Here is a 16,286-nt window from a genome sequence, read left to right as displayed (position 1 = left end):
AGGAAAAAAAGGGGCTAGCACTAGAGAAACACATATTTTATTTTACAAGTGAAGTGATTGCTCTGCATGTTGTGTGCGGGCTGCTTTGGGTTTTTTATGTGGTAGAAATCTGCTGCACGGACCGAGCGGTGCCATCAATGACTGGATGCCACTGGAGGTGCCTAGAAAGGACGTTCTCAATCTGAAGAAAACCCGTTTCCTTCGAGGGTGGTAGGATACAACAATTTGCAATTTTTTTTAAGGATTAACATTTTTTACTGAGATCTCAGGATGCTTTATGTTGTTACTTTTTCCTTTTCGGGTCAGATCTGATTCCACTTAACACACTCAAAAAAACAAAAAAAGCAAACCAGTGACTAAAGACAATTAACACTCGACAGTGTGTTAGTATTCAGTGTTAAGAACACTGAATACTAAGTGCACTGAACTGAATGGTTAGCCTACCTAATACATTTATGGACACTGTAAGTGATATATTGCACATAGTTGAAGATTACATGTTGAAATGATTTAAATGTTTTGTTCATGTCTATGTTTTGGACCATTTAAATGTTGAATACACTCAAATCACTTTTTTTCCTTTAAGTTGTTGTCAGTGTCTCATTCTGAGTGGAGGTCTTTTCATTCTTTAAGTTGAGTTACCACTGCCAGTCTCCTTACGATCCTAACTGAACCCAACAAGAGTAGATTCTCAAATATTTGTTCTTACTTGACCTTGGATGACAGATTACTGTGGATTTGACTGATTTTGGATTACTCAGTTAAAAAGGGTGACATAAGCTTAAAGATATGGTCACCCAGAAAGCAACAACAAGAAAATGACGTCACACTGACGTTGGCAAAATAGCCAACGTCAGTGTGAAGTGAGCAGGTCAAAAGTTAAACTTTGGGGTCTAAACAGAGTGATAATGTGGCTACCAGCAAGAGTGAAGACTACAGTTGATTCAAATATAAAAGGATGGTAAATATCTTAAGGGGTTCCCAAGGCAACAAAAGGCTGCAAAGATGCCTAGAGGCAAGTTGTCAACTACAAAGTGATGCGTAATGACTCAAAATCTTTCTGCAGATGCTTCTTATAACATGTTCACACGTTAAAATAAGCACCATTAAAAATCTACACTCATGTGACATAAGAAAAGCTTTGAATTATATGAAACATACATGTATCACCGTAACATGGTATTTATAAGGATAACATAAAAATTCTACTATAATCTTTAAGACATTACAAGTGAAAATATACTTTCACTTGTGATGTAGATACATATTTTTTTGTTATAAACTGAAAATGAAACTTGAATTCTGATAAGAATGGCAGTGGCGATACTTTCCTCACATTGTTGTTCTGCATCTTTGTCAAACATGCTCATCCATTAGGGGGCCCCCCTGTTTATGTATAAAACACACACACACAACTTAGATTACTTAGATTAAGTTTGAATAGAATACAAACAAAGCAAAGTCAGCACAGAAGAGACAAAGTGATGATAAGAAATTCTGTTCCTGAGCAAATCTAATTAGTACCCTGAACCCACGAGCTTAAATAATACAGAATGTATAACTACTTTTGGAGGTCCAAAACAAAATAATTAAAATCACACCTGAACAGGTGAACAACATAATGATATATTTACCTCTGGCTGCTGAATTTCCATAGAAATGTCTTCCTACAGAGACAGAAAAAACAGACGATTGTTCTTCAGTCCCATCTGGACTAAAGTGGTGTACATATTTTTTTTAAAATCACTGGACTCAACAAAAAGCAACATGATGTTACCCTGCGTCCTGGTGGAGTTCTGCTTGCAATCAGATGATCAGCAACATCAAAAGATTCCCCCCAACGTTCACTGTTGAGTGTTTTCTGTATTTCTTCTGTCAGCTTATCTTTTGCTGCTTTTCTTATCATCTCCGTGAGTACATTTTCTTCCTCCTCCAAAATCATTTGGTCATATAGCAGTTTTCTGTCACAGCAACTTGAGTATTTCTCGTTCTTCTCACAGCATTTCTTCCATCCAAGTGGCAACACAAGGCTAACCACCAAAAAGCCAGCCAAGAGTATACCCAAGCCAATAATCTGAAGGAGAAGCAACAAAGATGATATTTTAAACTCATATTCTGAGGTCCGCCCAAATTGGGTCAAACAACAGGAAAGATGTTCCAAGCACAGCAGCAAATTTCCAAGAGATTGACTGAAAAAGAAAAGAACCAACATGCTGCTCTGGCCCAGTCAAACTCCAAAACTCAAAACTCCAAGACCTCAACCAGACTGAATTGCCCCTAGAGAGCTGTTCATGGACAAATATTTGTGAGCCTCAGGAAACTGAAGCAATGTTGTAAAGAAGAGTGGACCGGGAATTTGGACTACAGGTATATGAAAATCAAACAGAAAACAGCTCATTGGGTGTACTGTATAGGGTCATGTAAAACATATCAAAATTTGCTTGTGTTATCCCAAACATTACATCAGAGAACTGTGAAACCATCCAGTTTCTTTGTATTGGTCACTGGATTCTGTAATTATCTGTGCTTGTAACCATAGATGTAACTGCATTTCGTTACCTTGTACTTGTTGACATGTGTAATGACAATAAAGTTGAATTCTATTCTGAATTCTGTTTTAACCATCTATGAGTTTATACTTGTAATTTACAAAAAAAAAAAAAACACACCCATAAAACTAAAATTGAAGCGAAATAAACTTAATACAACCTCACTATATATTCAGATATTCAGGTTAATCTTAAATAAAGGTGTAAAAGACAACAATGACTCAACAGAGCAGCACAGAGTGGTACTGTATAATGTATGAAGAATAACAACTTTACTCACCATGGATTTGTTTTTCAGCTTAGCAATCAGGACTTGCTCCTCAGCTGTGATGTTTTTTTTGTCTTTGCAGCCTAACTGTGGATGTTCTTTGTATGTATTCCAACAGCAAACAAACCAGTCTCCATCAATGAACACAGACACTACCCAAAGCAGACCAATGCAAACTGCTTTCATAAAGTGAGCGCAAAAAAACACCAAAAATTTGCAGCAAATAGGGCTTCGATATATAGGACATGAGTATTTCCAGACTCTCTTCAAAAGCTCGTCTGTCCAGAGTTGTAAAGCAAATAAAATAAAAAAAGGTAGACACATGTATGAATTGCAGGATCCCTCAGCATCACAAGTACAGTTTAAATCCTCGTCAAGCACATACTTGTGAACAAAAATCACAATCATTGCGACATACGTGCTGTATTTTTTGATGGCAAATTTTGTCAAGAAGGTCTTCATCTTGGGTGCTGAAGTTGGCTTCTGCTGAGAGCTGCAAACTTAAACTAAATATTCTGAGAGGAAACTGTGCTCCTCCTGTACACTGGTGATGTGTCGGTCACAAATGAAACAGCTCTTAGAGCCGTGAACGACGGGACCATTGTTGGGAGCTGTGTTTCTTTCTTTTTTTCTCTCACCCTCTCTCACTTTTTTTTCCTCAGGTGAGCCTTGTGTTTGCACTGAGCAGAGGGTGGAGGGGCACAAACACAGCCTTAACTTTGCCGAGCAGAGGGGGGAGGGGCGGTAGTTACACTCACAGTCGCACAGGAACAGAGCACGATGGAGAGAGTGAGCTAGGAGCAACAACAAGAGACAACATCATCACACTAGAAAGGTATAGTAATGAAAATCATCGACACCAAGAAAAGAAGCAACATCTGAAACCATTTCAATTTTATTGACAATACAAAGCAAGAGTGTAAAGTCTGCAAGAAAAGGATATCATATAGAGCCGGCTTCACAAACAACCTGCACCCAGGGTCCACCCATCAGTGCAATGGGAAGATAAAACACAGTCAGTTGAGTGTGATTTTAATGAAGATGCCAGTGTGTCTACTGCAACTGTTGCTGCTGCTGCTGCCTCTACAGCATCATGCAGTATATCACCACAACCACCTAAACCAACCCAGAGCTCTATGAAACAGTTTTTGCATTAGTCTGTGACCCCAGCAAGACAGAACTCAATTAATAAAGAGCTGACGAAAATGATTGCACTTAATTTCCAACTATTTTCAGTTGTGGATGTTAAAGGAATCAGAAAGTTCATTTATGCATTGAATCCTATGTGTTATGTGGCGGCTGTGTGCAGGCAGGAAAAGGACCCAAAGTGCAGACTCCAGAGACAAACGTAAACTCAAACAGCTTTAATGATGAACTAAAAGGTACCAGAACTAAGACTTCAAACATAAACTCAGGCAAGCAGACAAAACACACAGCATAATAAGCGGAGAAAGAAACGAAACACAAGGAGCTGGAAACGAAAACACAGGGAACAAAGTCCAAAACAGAACACAACAACAGCACCGAGGCCCAGGAACAGTCCAAAAGAAAACAAACAAAAGGGCCCATGAAAGGCGCAGAGGCCCAGGCAACAGTCTCGAAAAGGTTCAGGGGGCCGGCCCGGAGGTTGACGGCATAACAGTCCAAATCCGGGCGGTTCAGGGGGCCGCCCCGGAGGACGACGGCCCAAGAGTCCGAAAAAAAGTTCAGGAGGCCGGCCGGGCGGGAGGCACCGGCGGCGACGGAGCAGGTCAGGAGGCCGGCCGGGCGGGAGGCACCGGCGGCGACGGAGCAGGTCAGGAGGCCGGCCGGGCGGGAGGCACCGGCGGCGACGGAGCAGGTCAGGAGGCCGGCCACGATGACGAGGATGCCTAATCATCGGCCTGGAAGGGGGCCGTCCACGACGACAATTACGCCCAACCATCGGCCTGGAAAGCGGCCGGACAGGACGTGCAGGCCGAGCAGGACCGACAGGACGAGCAGGACCGACAGGACGAGCAGGTGAAGCCGAAACTGGACCAGGCGACGGCGAAGCTGAAGCCGGAGCTGGACCAGGCGACGCAGAAGCCGTAGCTGAAGCTGGACCAGACGAGGCAGGCGAAGGCTGGACGGGCCCCTCGGACCCTCCAGGCGAGGCAGGCGAAACAGATGGTGGCACTGCAGGCGACGGCGTGGGAGCCGCAGGTGGTGGTGATGAAGGCTGGACGGGCCCCTCGGACCCTCCAGCAGAGGCAGGTTGCTGTGGCTGGACGGGCCCCTCGGACCCTCCAGCGGAGGCAGAAGGCTGGTGCGGTTCTCCAGAACCCCCAGCGGGAACAGAAGGCTGGACGGGCCCCTCGGACCCTCCAGCGGAGGCAGAAGGCTGGTGCGGTTCTCCAGAACCCCCAGCGGGAACAGAAGGCTGGACGGGCCCCTCGGACCCTCCAGCGGAGGCAGAAGGCTGGTGCGGTTCTCCAGAACCCCCAGCGGGAACAGAAGGCTGGACGGGCCCCTCGGACCCTCCAGCGGAGACGAACAAAGGCTGGTGCGGTTCTCCAGAACCCCTAGCGGGAACAGAAGGCTGGACGGGCCCCTCGGTCCCTCCAGCTGACGAGGCAGGAGGCTGGACGGGCTCGTCGGGCCCTCCAGCTGACGAGGCAGGAGGCTGGACGGGCTCGTCGGGCCCTCCAGCTGACGAGGCAGGAGGCTGGACGGGCTCCTCGGGCCCTCCAGCTGACGAGGCAGGAGGCTGGACGGGCTCCTCGGGCCCTCCAGCAGGAACAGACGGCTGGAACGGTCCCTCGGACCCTCCAGCGGGAACGAACGGCTGAGTAAACGACTGAGGTGAGAACTGAGCAGGTGACTGAGCCGATAGGTGAGCTAATGTTTGAGCTATGGATAGTAGTTTAAGTTCTATTGACTGTTGTAACGATGGTAGTAATGGTGGGTTAGGTGGTGGATTAGCAGTAAGCTGAGCTAGTTCCCCTGAGCCTCCAGAACCTGAAGAAAACCGCTGGACGGGCTCACCTGAGCCTCCAGCGAGGTCAGAAACAGGTGCAGGTACCTGCCGGATACCGGCCTCTCCCACCCGAGGAGAAGGTACGGGTGCCGCGACAGGCACCGGAGCAGGGACCAGCTGGACCTCAGCCTCCCTCACCTGAAGCACTGAAACAGGTGCAGGGGAATGCTGGGCCCGAGCCGCCCTGGGAGCAGGAACACAACTGGGCGAAGGAGCAGGGTCAGAAAACACAGAATCCTCTAAAATGTTTTTTAGCTTCCTACCACCACCATGTGTAATAGTCTTAACAGTCTCAGTTTTAGCAGTGTTCATATGATTGTCTTTTTCCAGCTCAGAGGGAGCAGAATGAAAACAGTCATTATAACTCACCACGGGGAGTGGCTCAGCAGAGACAGAGTGGCGACTGCGTGAGCGTCGCTTTCTCCGGGAAGTGGGAGGTGGCAAACTGGGCTGCGAATCCTCCAAAAGACCGGGCTGCGACGAGGAAGCAGAGAGTTTGTGAAGCTCAGAACGTGGCAGACCCAAAAACAGAGCGAAGGACTGCAGTGGAGTGAGTCTAACGTCCGGCGTCACGTAATCCCTCTTCCTCCGCCGCTTAACCTTCTTGTCGGACTGGTAATCCAGGGGTGGAGGTGGAGGTGTAACGACTGGAGAGAATGAGCACGTGCTCAATCTGATCGCCCGAGGCATAGGCGCCGGCTCGGCCGTAGCCATGGCAGTCTGGAGGCTGCGGGGCCCTCCGAAAGCCAAACGAGACCCATAGAAGGGTGACTGGAGCTCCTGGGCATGCTTAGCCTCCTGCCTCACGCTCTCCTTGAGGAAGGCAGAAACTGCGGGTCGCCGATACCAAAGGGAGTCTGCTGGGTCCATAGTATGGTCGCGATCTTCTGTTATGTGGCGGCTGTGTGCAGGCAGGAAAAGGACCCAAAGTGCAGACTCCAGAGACAAACGTAAACTCAAACAGCTTTAATGATGAACTAAAAGGTACCAGAACTAAGACTTCAAACATAAACTCAGGAAAGCAGACAAAACACACAGCATAATAAGCGGTAGATCGCGACAATGACAAAACTGAAACACAGGGCTTAAATACATAGAGGGAGCAATCAGGGAATGGGCAACAGGAGGGAAACACAGCTGGGGCAAATCAGGCCTAACGAAACAGGGGAAGCAAAACCAGATACATTAACATCAGACATGGACCTTCAAAATAAAACAGGAAACATAACACAGAGATGCGAACTTAACAAGGGGATACAGCCGACAGGGGAGACGGCAACTATAGAACACAGAGACATAAACCATAAGACGGAACTCTAAGAAAGAAATCAAAGACTAGAAATTATAAATAATATAATAAACTCAAAAGCCCTGGGTCAACGACCCAGGCATCCTAACACTATGTATGCAATTCCAAGCAGGACAACACTCCCAAAAAATTATGCCAGGCCTATATCACAGAGAACGTGCATCTTCTTTTTGTTTTGCATATTAATTTATAATTTTTGGTATGTGGTTTGCAGGGTTTTGTGTTGTTTCACTTTAAATTAGTTTAGAAGGGAAAAAGCTGAAAATTAAAATAGTTAAAAGTAGAACTGTAAATAGTTGGTTTTTGTATTTTATCATTTTTAAATTTTATTTGGAGTAAATAAATAAGAGCACATTTATATAATAAACATACAGTAATATAAAAGAAATTTTCCTTTCCATTGCATACAGTAATTTATTTTGTGCATAATTTTATGTTGTTGTTGATAATAAATTAATTAAAGAAACAAAACAACCTGAAGAGCAGGTTAGGAGCCAAAAGAGCTGGTTCTCTAAAAAGAATTTCCATTACTACTGTACACAGAAGAATAACTGAGTGAATCTCAAAACTGCAGAAGAGGAACTGAAGATAGCACAAAGATACAAAGATGAGGACACAGGAAGTGTGAAACTGTATTCAGGGGGAACTAACAAATTTGACATATAGACCACAAGTGTTCATGGTTACAGCGCCCCCCCCCCCCCCCCCCCATCTTTGTGATGTTTTGTTTTTATTACTTCCTAAAGCCTTCCTTAAGTTGTTTTCTGCTTTTTTTCCTAGTTGCAGGAAAATGTTGCGACTGTCAAACCTTCGAGTCACCAAGCAGCTGAATAGGGGAATAATGTTAAACAGCCGGCCGGAATAAACGGCCCGCTGTTTAAAAGGTTACTCAAAGTTCCAGTTTAAATCTTTAAAAATCCATTGAAAAAACAGTGATCAAAACATTCCAGGCTTGAGCGGTCAGCAAAAGTCGGTCAGCATCACCCACTAATTCAGAAAAATTCCCTCAGGCTGCGAACAGGTGATATAGCAATCACTACTACTATTACCGACACCACGTGGCTCAAAGCTACGCCATTCCACAACAGTGCTGGTATGACTGTACAGGGCTAAGTGTCTATTTATGTGTTTTATGTGGTAGTTCAATGAAAGACTTCAGTTAAAAGTGAGAAAAAAATTGCGTTCACGTTTGAAGTTTTGGCTTGTGGTGGCAGATTTCTTTTCTCATGTAATCATGTAATAATGAGCTGGACTGAAGCTACAGAGATACGTGATGCGCTGTGGAATGTAGTGATGGGAATTCGGACTCTTTTTTTAGAGAACTGGCACTTTCACTGTCGGCCCACTAAAGAGACCCGGCTCTTTCGGCTCTTCAGGTTGTTTTGTTGCTTTAATTAATTTATTATCAATATAAAATTATGCACAAACGGAAGTGCTAATGTCAAAGAAACATGGTATTGAGATTTAAACTTATAATCTGAATACGTATTTGCTGGCCACATTACTTTATAGAAGAAAAGGTCTAACTCTGGGCCTAAAAGGTCTTGACAGGTGTTACGGGTTCGAAATTGAGGATGAGAGTAAAACAATGATAGTCCAGAAGAGGTCGTTCAAACAATTGATTTTAATGCACGCAGCGTGGAGAGGTGCAAACTGCAAAACAGTTGTACATCTCTACCCAAAATACACTCTAGATTGCTTTTATAACATCAGGGTATTGTGACGCCCCTTCTTGCGTTTACAAGCACATAATTTGCATGTACAGAACATTCATGTATTTTAAGAATTGAATGCAAACACAGAAGTTCCTCCTTGTGGCATACTCTTAAGAATATGGTGATGACCTAAGGCCTTTGAGGTCACCATGGACTGGACATCCTTCGGTCACCTGTAACTAAGCAAACTCGAATACCACAAGAAGCTGAATACATTCAGGCCTTTGCTCAGCTACTATTTTACTGTACCAATATACTCAGCCTATGAGTTATGATACATATATTTAACTCAATCATTTTAAAGTAGTTATAACTGCACCTGTAATAAACATGTTAATATTTGATTATGATAACCCCTATAATACAAATTCTAACATACTGTCAGCAGCTTCAATAAATGCTCTGATGAAATGATAATTAATGCAATGATAAAGATGATGGTTATATACAATTCAGCAGTAAAGTAATTTCTTTAAATATTACACAGGAAACACAGGCTTGTGCAGAGTATGCTTTGCAAAAGTGAAACCGAAAGCAGAGTCTGAGTGCAAGTGTTCTGAGCAGGCTGTTTTATTATGCATCTATATCTTTGATTAAGCTTTGATTAAGCTTTAAGGGGTTGTATTACATGGAAACATTTGTTTTATACATTTTACATATAAGTCAAGATCAGTACACACAGGATGGCTTAGCCTGGTGGCCTAAGTTGAGATTAGACATACAGACACATATAGTTTCAGCTGTGTACGTGCGGGCCTCATGTCTCAAGATGACTGAAGGTGTGAGGTGAGCCGGGGTGCAGGAGAGGTCACGACACATACACACACACAGTAGTAGACTCATTTTAGTGGGTAAAAGGTTGAGATGTGTTTTGGATAAGGTTGCAAGGTTTGGGTGCGTACGTGTCAGTCTGTTCCAGGAAGTACACCAGATGTCCCGGAGACAAGCGACAGTGAAGGCGAGCTGGGGGAAGCACCTGGCTTCAAGCCGAAGACAATGTTATTTTTAAACTGTGTCAAAAGTTATCAGAACATTTGTGGTTTAGAGTGACGTGTCTGTATTCTGTCTGAAGAGGAGGGGGCTGTACTATTCTTTTCCCCTATAAAGCTTTGGTGTTGACTACTGAAAGAGAGTTCAGTCCCTGAGTCTGCACAGGGTTTGAACTCCGCATATGTGTATTCATTTTATTTATATTTGTTTACATATAAATATATATCGGGGCCCCTAGAGACAAAGCATGTCAAATTTCCAAAACACGCACAAACTCCAAAGCACGCACAAATTCAAAAGCACGTACAAACTCTGAAGCATGTACAAACAATACAAAAAACAACGAGCTGCCGGACCATGGGTTCCCAGACCGTGAGTTGGCTGCACTTGGGCACGGTCCAGAAATGCAGTTGCAAGGTTGCCAGGCAGATGGCTCGAAAGGCGAAGGTGGCATTGACGATCGTGGCCGTGCCAAGATTGCGGGCACGATGATGTCAGAGTAACGCGTGGCACAGATGGAGCCAATGATTATGACGAAGAAGGCATCAGGTGCATGAGCGACGAGGAGGAGGAGAGGAAACTCAAAGAAGACGAAGACTACAAAGAAGACGAAGACTATGAAGAAGAAGAAGACGAAGAAAAAGAGGGCATCAATCCGCGAGGACGAGGCCCCACTGAAGAGGCCGTGGCGGCGGCGCGAGACGAGGCCTCCTCCTTAATGGCCTACCATCTTTGTGGTAATCGTCATCACCGTCACCACCGTCACCTTCGTGACAATCCCCTACAGCTTTGTTGTAATCTACGTCGGCTTCTTCACCGTAATTATCATCGCGACCATCATCAACCCCATCCTAAGTGCACCCCTCAGCGCCCCCTTCAGCATCCTTGCTGCGAAGCTCCCCCTCAGAGTGCTCGTTGTCATCTGGTGACTCTTTTTCCGAGTCATCTTCCGAGTCGTCACCCTGGTAATGTTGCGATGAGATTTCAAAGCCGGATGCTTGCACCTCGGCCCAAACAACGCTAATTGCCTCATCATGTTCAACCTCATCAGTTAGATGTGCTCCTACTTCTTCTTGTTCTTTTTCTTCTTCTTCTGTCTTTCAAAGTCAAAGTCAAAGTCAGTTTTATTTGTCAATTTCTTCAGATGTACTTGCCATACAAAGGAATTGAAATTACGTTTCACACTGTCCCATGCATAGACATAGACAACAATAAAGTGCAGATGCACAACATTTAGGTAACATACAGGATATAACAAGACAGGACCTAATATATAATAAAGTGTTCCACAGTGTGCCCTGGAAAGTAGTGTACTAGTCTACTTGAGCGAAACCTTCTGGAGAAGGTTTCGCGTTCGGGCCTGTCTGTTACGTACGTGACCACTGGCGACCGTGTTGTCCTCTGCATCTTTGCTGGCTAGGCCTTGATAATGAAATGTAGCGGGTGGTGATAGAGTAGCAGGAGGAGCAGCAGCAGCAGTGCACTCCTTCTTCCGCTGAAGGAGCCGCGGTTTCCCCATGCGGTTTGTGGCCTGCCACAGATGTTGATGCCATTGATGCTGCTACGCCTCTATCCCTCCTCGGCACCCTTGGCCTGGTGTGGGACATTTCCTTGTTGGTGGTGTGCGCTGTGTCTGTCTTTCTGGCTGGCAATTTGTCTGCAACCCTGACATGCTTAGTAACTCGTATATCGCTATCTTTACCAATGTCGTAGTGGGGCATTTCGCTACCCTGCATTATTCGCATCGGGGTATTTCGTTACCCCCGTCTCATCACCTTGGGGGCATTTGCCGACCCCTTAGTAGCCACGATGGGGTATTTTGCCACATTCGTATGTTACGATGGCAAACACTGGGGTCTGAAGGGACCCCCAAGCGCTGCAGCAAACAACTCTCAAATGATGTTACAAATGATCTTCTTATGGCTTCTGACAGTGGACTAGACTCTGTGCTTGTCCTGCTGGACCTTAATGCAGTGTTTGATACTGTAGACCATAATATCCTATTAGAGCGATTAGAACATGCTCTAGGTACTGCGCTGCAGTGGTTTGTATCATATCTGTCTAATAGACTCCAATTTGTACGTGTAAATGGAGAGTCCTCTTCACACACTAAGGTCAAATATGGTGCTCCACAGGGTTCGGTGCTAGGACCAATTCTGTTTACATTATACATGCTTCCCCTAGGCAGCATCATTAGAAGACATAGAATAAATTTTCACTGCTATGCAGATGACACGCAGCTCTATCTGTCCATGAAGCCAGGTAACACACACCAATTAGTTAAACTGCAGGAATGTCTTAAAGACATAACGACCTTGATTGCCGCTAACTTTCTGCTTCTTAATTCACATAACACTGAGGTTAGTGTAACCAGATTCTTACTCTGGATGGCATTACCTTTGCCTCCAGTAACACTGTGAGGAACCTTGGAGTCATTTTTGACCAGGACATGTCCTTCAACGCACATATTAAACAAACATGTAAGACTGCTTTCTTCCACTTGCACAACATCTCTAAAGTTAGAAATATCCTGTCTCAGAGTGATGCTGAAAAACTAGTTCATGCATTTATTACTTCCAGGCTGGACGACTGTAATTCACTATTATCAGGATGTCCAAAAAACTCACTGAAAAGCCTTCAGCTAATCCAAAATGCTGCAGCAAGAGTCCTGACAGGAACTAGAAAGAGAGAGCAGATTTCTCCTGTTTTGGCTTCCCTTCATTGGCTTCCTGTTAAATCCAGAATTGAATTCAAAATCCTGCTCTTAAATAATCAGGCCCCATCTTATCTTAATAACCTTATAGTACCATATCACCCTATTTAGAGCACTTCGCTCTTGCACTGCAGACTACTTGTTGTTCCTAGAGTATTTAAAAGTAGAACGGGAGGGAGAGCCTTCAGTTATTGTTCTGCCTTTTATAACTTGAAGTGAATATTACGGTTGTAAACTGCCCTACAGTTCCCTCTAGTGGCTGCTTTGTAATATGGGTTTGGTTACTTTGGGAAGGGAAAAAATGAGAACGTGAAGAAGAAATAAAAGATGGTGGAAAGTGATGCCGAAATGTTACTGTTCTAAGCTGATACGGACCTTAAAATGTTATTGCTTTGGACAAGATATGTCTGTAAGTAGGAGTGACGATAAAATAATTATTATCTTTTGTTTTTTGTAAAAATGGTACGATAATTTGTACATTTGAAAGTTTCATCTTGTTAGCTTGCAGAGTGTAACAAGCTAGTTTACAATGTTAGTCAGCTAATACAGTATTTTGTACTTTCAGTTTTACGATGGTCAAAGAGAAGGCAATGGTCAGAGGCCATTCTTCAATAATTCAGCGCAAAAAGGAAAATAAGTCTGGTTATTGGAGCATCGTTATCTCGCTGTCTAGCTGGTGAAACTAAGAAACTCAGGGCGAGGACAGCACAGTAAAAAGACATTAGAGCAGCGGGCACAACCACGAGGAGCTATTTTCAGCACATCAGTTATGAGCCTACGGTCAGGAAAGCAATATCAACTGGATCTTCCAGAAGAGGAAGAAACACCAGACAAAAGAGAAACAGAACAAGTGTATCTCCAAATGTTGAATCTGTTCATCTGGACGTTGCGTTTGATGGGAGAAACATTTCGTCACTCATCCAAGTGACTTCTTCAGTCTCAGCTGACTGCAGGTTTCCCCAAACTTAATAATAAGTAATAATATAAACAGTACAGAACAAGTGCACAACGCAGATGATATGGAGAACAAGGATAATGCAAGCAACGCAGACACACAGGCGGAGTCTAGACGCTCGCGTACATCCAAGTGTTCATCCAGAAGTTCTGCAGCACTTAAAGCACGAGCAAAAGCAGAGATTGCACGTGCACAGCTGGGGTATTCAGAAAGAGAAGCAGCTATAATGAAACAAAAACTGAACTTGAGGCTAATTTACATGTTTTGAGTTATCAAAAGGCTGTTGCAGTTGCAGAAGCAGAGGTTCCAGTTCATGAAGAAGAGGAGGAGGGACTCTCAAAAAGTGAACTGCGCTATCCATTGGTGGGACCATCCGCCAGTCCAAAACAACGCACAGCAGAGTATGTACAAAAACACTCAGATATTTGCCTTGAAGGATTCAAATTAAAAGTAGATCCACTTGCCTGTCAAAAAGATGCACGTGAACAATGCGAAATGGCTATGAATGCAGATATAGACAATGACGGCTCACACAGTGCTCAAAAGGCTAATGTTAAAGTGGAACTCCAAACACAACAGAGAGAGATGTGAGTGAAGTTGCCCCCCCCACCTTCTTCAAATCCAACAAAAGTGGTATCAAAAGTTTGTGCTACGTTTGTGCTGGTTTGTGCTGCAAAAATTTTCGTTTGTGCTACTATCATTTTAAAGATATTAATAAAAATTTTGAGAGGTCATCAGAGGTCAACCAGCCCCCCCATATTAATTAAATCAAACAAAACGGGTGTCAATCAACTGTGCTACGTTTGTGCTGGTTTGTGCTGCTAAAATTGTTGTTTGTGCTGCTTCGTGCTGCTAAAATTGTTGTTTGTGCTGCTTCTGTTTTAAAGATATTAATAAAAATGTAAAGGTCAAAAGGTCAACCAGCCCCCCCACATTACCCAAATTAAACAAAATTGATGTCAAACGTTTGTGCTACCTTTGTGCTGGTTTGTGTTGCAAAAATTTTTGTTTGTGCCGCTATCATTTTAAAAATTATAATAAAATAAAGTCTTGATGCGTGCTCAATCATCCAGGTAAGTAAATCCCAAAAGGTTGATTCTGTTCATCTGGACATTTTCAGATGGAGAAATGATTCGTCACTCATTAAAGTGACTTCTTCAGTCTCAGCTGACTGCAGGTTTCCCCAACCTTATAAACACATGTGAGTGAAGTTGGCACCCCTACCTTCTTCAAATCCAACAAATTTGATGTCAAACATTTGTCCTGCAAATTATTTTGTTTGTGCAGGTTATGTTTCCCTAATTTTATAAACAGTACATGTACAGTGAGAGAGAGATGTTACATCTGTCTTCACTTGCATCCCTGTCATAGAAGCGTTGGAGGTAGTTCATAAGAGATTACAGGATCACCCCAACCTCAGCAACAGGACCACTCTCAGCACTGATCAGTTGTGTTTGCTTTTGGAACTGTGTCTTAATTCCACCTAGTTTGCATAAGGGTCAGTACTACAGGCAGAAACCTAGGTGTGCCATGGGTTCCCCCAGGCCCCTGGTCAGTTGTCACCAAACCAGTTCGTAAGCAGGTACAGGTGTGGCCAGAAGGGTCCTCAGTGGCACTGCAAGACTGCTTTTCCACAACAGGCTGCCACACACGACAACACCACAGACTTTCAGGAATATAGAGAAACTGTTATTGCCTACATCCCAAAATGCATCGATGGTGTCACAGAGACCAGGACTATCACTGTCCGGGCCGATCAGAAACCATGGCTCACTGGTCAGGTTTAAATGCTCCTAACGTTGAAAAATGCAAGCCTTCAGAGCCGGGAATTAGGTGAGCCAAAGAACAGCAAGGGCAAACCTGTCACGTGGCATCAGCTACAGCAAAGCTTCAGCAACAGCAGAGATACTTGGAGGCAGTGGCAAGGAATACAAACCATCACAGACTACAAGCCCACTCTGAAGACTATGGTGACACAATCCCCAGACAGTGTGTGGAGATCCCTTGCCAAAATCAGTACCGCCGTTCCCACAAGCCTCAAAGCCTCCACCATCATTACTGTACCCAATAAGTCATCTACCTCCTGCTTTAAGGACTACCGTCCTGTCAAACTCACCTCCATCATTATGAAGTGCTTTGGACGGTTAGTCATGCATCAAATCAAATTATCGCTTTCCCCCAACCTGGATCCATTTGAGTTCGCATACCGGTCAAAACGCTCAACCGATGATGGAATTTCAACTGCCCCTTACTCAGCCCTCACACATCTGAACACTAGAGACTCATATGTCAGAGTGCTGTTCATAGACTTCAGTTCAGCCTTCAGCATCATCATTCCCCAGCAACTCATTCACAAACTGGATCTGCTGGGGATCAGCACCTTGCTGTATAACTGGCTGCTACATTTCTTGACAGGAAGACAGCAGACAGTACGGGTCGACAGCAACACCTCCAGCCCAAGAACACTGAATACGGGGGCTCCCCAAGGATGTGTGTTGAGCCCCCTTCTCTTCACTCTGCTGACCCACGACGAGATCTAATACAGGGGTGAAGTTAACCATCTGGGGGAGTGGTACAGCAACAACAACAACCTGTCCCTGAATGTGGAGAAGACCAACAGTGACTCTACTTCCTCTGCAAATTGAGAAGCACAAGAGATTCAACCCCCATTATGAGCACCTTCTACAGAGGCACGGTTGAGAGTATCCTCACCAGCTGCATCACTGTGTGGTATGACTCCTGCACTGGGTTCTGCAGGAAAAAATGACAACGGGTAGTGAGAGCAGCTG

At 44.4% G+C, this 16,286-nt stretch overlaps 1 protein-coding gene and 1 long non-coding RNA gene across 2 annotated transcripts in view; both read right to left on the bottom strand.

Moving 5' to 3' along the window:
• LOC134622556 (NACHT, LRR and PYD domains-containing protein 12-like) overlaps positions 1–16,286 on the bottom strand; it is a 365,686-nt gene that overhangs the window by 29,873 nt on the left and 319,527 nt on the right. The gene's annotated exons all lie outside the window — the stretch shown is intronic.
• LOC134616459 (uncharacterized) lies at positions 1,459–3,049 on the bottom strand. The gene is made up of 3 exons (XR_010091449.1): positions 2,830–3,049; positions 1,778–2,074; positions 1,459–1,667 (listed from the first exon to the last, which is right to left on the bottom strand). It is a non-coding gene; the product is annotated as an uncharacterized LOC134616459 (long non-coding RNA).

Source organism: Pelmatolapia mariae, linkage group LG3_W (assembly GCF_036321145.2).
Source record: "Pelmatolapia mariae isolate MD_Pm_ZW linkage group LG3_W, Pm_UMD_F_2, whole genome shotgun sequence".
NCBI classification, from domain to species: Eukaryota; Metazoa; Chordata; class Actinopteri; order Cichliformes; family Cichlidae; genus Pelmatolapia; species Pelmatolapia mariae.
The sequence above is the reverse complement of the archived record's forward strand: the minus strand, read 5'-3'. Positions and strand labels throughout refer to the sequence as shown.